At 31.1% G+C, this 4,757-nt stretch overlaps 1 long non-coding RNA gene across 1 annotated transcript; it reads left to right on the top strand.

Moving 5' to 3' along the window:
- Positions 1 to 165: 165 nt before the first annotated feature.
- Positions 166 to 1,417, top strand: LOC121131712 (uncharacterized). Its single transcript, XR_005869142.2, has 2 exons — positions 166 to 816; positions 873 to 1,417. It is a non-coding gene; the product is annotated as an uncharacterized lncRNA (long non-coding RNA).
- The last annotated feature ends 3,340 nt before the right edge of the window (positions 1,418 to 4,757 follow it).

Here is a 4,757-nt window from a genome sequence, read left to right as displayed (position 1 = left end):
CTTACCTTCTTAATCAACTTGGGATAGAATGACACCCAAGCCCAACGGTGACGCATCCGTGGCCAATATCAAGGGAAGATATGGATAATAAAACATTTAACACGGAAAATGAGAAATATTATTTTTATTGTTTTAAAGCAAACCTGTTCATCTTTAGACCATGATAATTTCACTGAAGCTGTCGTTGGCTTATGAAGAGGAGCAGCAGTAGAAGAAAGATTTTTAATAAATTGACCATAATATTAGACAAGTCCTAGGAAGGACTTAACTTCATGAGCTGACTTTGGAGTAGGAAAGTCAACGACAAGACGTATTAAATAAGGATCGAATGATCTACCTTTAGAAGATACCTTGTATCCTAAGTAGTTAAGTTCACACAGAAGAAGAATAAACTTGCTCTGCTTCAACTGAGCACCTACGCTGAGAAGACGCCTAAATAAACGCCTTAGAAGTGACTTGTTTTCTGCTCTGTCTCCGTATAAAAAGCAAATCATTAATATATACCTTCACTCCCGGTATGCCTTCAATAAGTTTCTCTTGAGCGCATTGAACGATGACCGGAGCAGAAGAAACAAAGTGAATTATATCGCAGCCATCCTACCGGTGTATTGATAGTTAATAATTTTTTAGACTTGTATTGTTCAACTATAACATCTTTGAAAATTAAGTTTCGAGGAAAATTTGTTCCAGCAAGATCAAAAATAACTCATCTGGATGTGGTAAGGATACAATTGCTTATTTATTACCAAGAGATAGTTTGAGTGTAATCCCCACAAATTCTGACTTTACCATCTGGCTTTAAGAAGGTGACAATAGGTGAGGCCATTCTGAGTTATGAACTTTTTCTAAAGTGCCACGTTTTATAATTTCAGATGATTCACGTACAACTTTCTATCGAAGAGCCAGAGGTACTGGTCGTGGGCTCTTGTACCTAGGCCTAGCATTATCTTTGATATGGACTATAGCTTTAGCATGAGAAACAGTTTGACCTTCAGAGTCCTCAAAAAGAGTAGGAAACTCAGCCATTAAAGAATTTGTCGAACTTTCTCGTAAGGTTGTAGACTTGCAATGACAACGAGAACTACCATTATTAATAGATACTGCTCCGCCTCCAAAAAAATGAATAGATCCTGCATTCCTACGATCCACAGACTTGTGTACCAAAAAAACTTGGAAGAATGTTCACATTGGCACCCAGATCAAGTAAGAACTCGATCCTCCCTCCATCAACACTGAGTTTAGCAAACGCCCGTTTATCCTTCGTGCTTGTTATCACTGTAGAGACATTACCCTGAATTGTATTACTGACGTAGGATTTACAAAAATGAGCAAAGTGATTCATTCGATTACATTTTGTACATTTTTTACCCTACGCTATAAATTTACATTTTAAAAATACATGAACATTACCACAAAATATGCATTTCCCTTCTTTAGGAGTAGACTCTTGTACATTAAAAGGTTATATCGTTCTACTAACTTGTGACTTTGGCCTCGAAATATCTTTAGGTCCCATGTATTCTGATAAGAAAATAGTTTTACTTTTTACTATTTTCTCTCGAGTGATCTTCAGCGGAATGGCTCTTTCTGAAAATCATCTAGTTTGAAAAACTTTCTTTCAAACACAACTTATCTTAATTTATTCGAGTAGGTGTTTCTTAAAATGGCGCTCACAATTGCTTCGTCCTCATAGGACTCTTCCCCCCCCCTCCCTCAATGAAATTGTTATACACTGAGCCTGTGCCCTTAATCGGGTCACGAAATCATCAATAGGCTCACCTTACATTTGATTGAGTTCTGACAAGCGAAATCTCTCAAGGAGTCATTGCTCTACACAGTACTGTATAAGCATTCTATTCTGAAGTTGGGGTTACAGTTAGGGGTTTCCTCCATTGTTGAACATCGGAGCCGGTGCAGTGGAGTAGCAGTGCTGCCTTCTTGTCTGGATCCATTCCACCGAACAAAATCGTAGGTCTTCGTAAAAGTAAGACAAGGCACGCATAATCAAGTAAATAAAGGAGTACATTTATATTTAGGGGTTAAGCGGGTTGAGTACGTAGACTCTACACTTGATCCTCCATTTCAAAAGATGCTCTTATTCAGAACCCCATATTCCACGACGGACGAAAAGATGCAAATTCATCCAAGGAAAACTACTATGCTTCATGAGAGAGTAGTGCCACCTCCTTCATTAGGAAGAATATTCCAGGATTGCAACTGTAATGTATTAGTGTCTCCTTCCCTCTTATTCTCTTATTTCTTGTATCTATGTATATTTGTAAAGTACTGTCTTTACCTTGTTATAAGCATAAATAGCCATTTATTATGTGTATGTATCAGAGTAGTGTTTTGTATTAATAAGATTGTTCCTATTAAACAAGCCTTGTGTTATTCCTCCACGTCTTACCTCTCTTCAATTTTCTTGGTCCTCCTGGATTCCTTTGTATCAATAGTTTGTGTCTCCTCAACCTCGTTAAGACACAACAGCAACAATGAAGAGATCCATTCACAATGAGAAGTATTCAAATATTAGTAATTATTTTATTTGAATTAGTTATGTTAACAAAATATAGCGCGCTCCAAATATTTTGTAAACGAAGGAAGGGGAAATTTTTTTCTTTTAATTTCAATACTAAAATAGTATCATGTATAAAATTCTATAGTTTTATAAATACTTTATTTTGGAAAGTTTGTCAAAATACTAAAATGTTTCAGCTATCCTCAAACGGAATTTAATATAACAAATATTAATCATTTATGCAATATAAAACTCAATTTTTTTGTGTCACGAATAAGGTAACGTTTAAATTGTAAATAAATTATAATATTGATGATTAAATTGTTTTTTTTCAAAAAATATTTTGTCCTATGATGAATGTGCTTCAACTGTTTTAGGAAGTTTGGGAAAATACTAAAATGATTCAACTATCCTTTGACAGAGTTTCATAAAACAAATATTAACCATATATGCGTTATAAAGCTCTAAAAAATTATTGCCAGAAATTAAATAATGTTTAAATTCTACATATATTATCATAATTATGATGGAATAGTAGATAATACTTATTTTCTTAAAATAATTTTGTAGTTAAATGAATGTGTTTTTACTTTTGTTGAATGACTTTTCAACTTTTTAATGTTTTATTGGTATTTTATCACTTATAAAAATATATAATATAAAATATAATTCCACTATCATGTTGAATTTCAAAACTGTACTTCCATCATCATTGTGGAAAATTTGACAAAATATCAAAATGTTTCAATTATCATATTATGACAAAGTTTAATGTGCATGGCATCAACCATTTTTTCCCAGCACTACATTATAAATTCATCGTCATAACATTAATTGTATGCATTTAACTATCCATATCCAAAGTTTTAATATTGTATTTATTAAAATTGTATAAATAAATTAGTAAATAAATTCTTAATTTTAAATGGTACATTATTATATTTTGCTATATTTGTGATATTCCTTTATACATACATAGTTATATATTTATTTCTGTATGAATTAACGGAAGTATTGGATGAAAATTTCCTTAAGTAATATAATTTGTCAAATATTTAAATTTCCTTCGTTGGAAGTGAATAAAATCCATGACTACAGCCAGGAAGCCTATCATGAAGATAATCGTTATTATAATCAGAATGTAAAAGGATTTTTATATAATTTTAAGTGTATTTTATATATATATATATATTTCTCAATGACGCTTGAGATTAGGGATTATCTTTTATTCAAGAATAAAGTAACCTTAGAAAGGTTGTACTACATAATTTTTTATGGGTATAGAACTTATTAGCTACTTTGGTTCATTTAGATGCTTTATGTTGTAGAATGTAGAAAACAAGTTGATCTTTGTTCTTCCTCAGTATCCTTGCGGTAGGGCGCTTGTTGAAGATATTAATATATATTTATGTATGCATGTTAAAGTATACGTTGACACAACGAATAACTAATTATGTTGGTTCATAATTTGCTTATTTTGTTAAAGTGTTTGTTGTATATTGCAGTATAAGTTATAAAGATGGCAACCTCTTTTGATAACAGTATCCTCGATGTTATAGGTTTGATTGGAGAAAATAGTAACTGATTCATTTACAGGAGGATTGCTGACCATAATGTTGATTTTATAAATAAAAAATCGGCTAAAATATGACATACCTGAAGTTAAACTATGGTACTATATCATATATTAAGGTCTTGTTGTCCATTAATTGCAATAAAATCTTCATAGGATACCATTATTATTATGTGGTTTTATATATTAGTTTTTATTTTTATTTTCTATCAATGATGATGATTTCATACGGGTTGAACCTTTTAAATAGTCCATAAGTACGTCCTTTTCATGATTGGATATGAATATTCTAATGTTTTTTAAGACTCCATACAGATAAAAATTCTCTGATATTTAAGATATTATCTAATACCTGACAAAATTTCATTAAGCTGGTTCTAAGCATACTTGCGTTATTTACCCCAAAATTGTATACATTTTTTCCATTTTAACAATAGAAACTTTTGTAATTCCAATTAATTATAATTATTTGTCTATAACTATAAATATTTGTTTAAATATCTTTTTAGTTTATGTAGTGCTAAAACTTTTCTTAATTATCTATCTAATATTTTTTTTCTAGGCATTCATGTATTTCCCAAAAAATGAATATTAAAAAGTATTTATTATTTAAATTTAAAATAAAAGTATGTGACTAGAAAACCGTAATACTTCAGACAAAGTAAC

Source organism: Lepeophtheirus salmonis, unplaced genomic scaffold, assembly GCF_016086655.4.
Source record: "Lepeophtheirus salmonis unplaced genomic scaffold, UVic_Lsal_1.4 unplaced_scaffold_8383_pilon, whole genome shotgun sequence".
Taxonomy (NCBI): Eukaryota; Metazoa; Arthropoda; class Copepoda; order Siphonostomatoida; family Caligidae; genus Lepeophtheirus; species Lepeophtheirus salmonis.
This window is presented reverse-complemented; position numbering and strand designations above follow the sequence as displayed.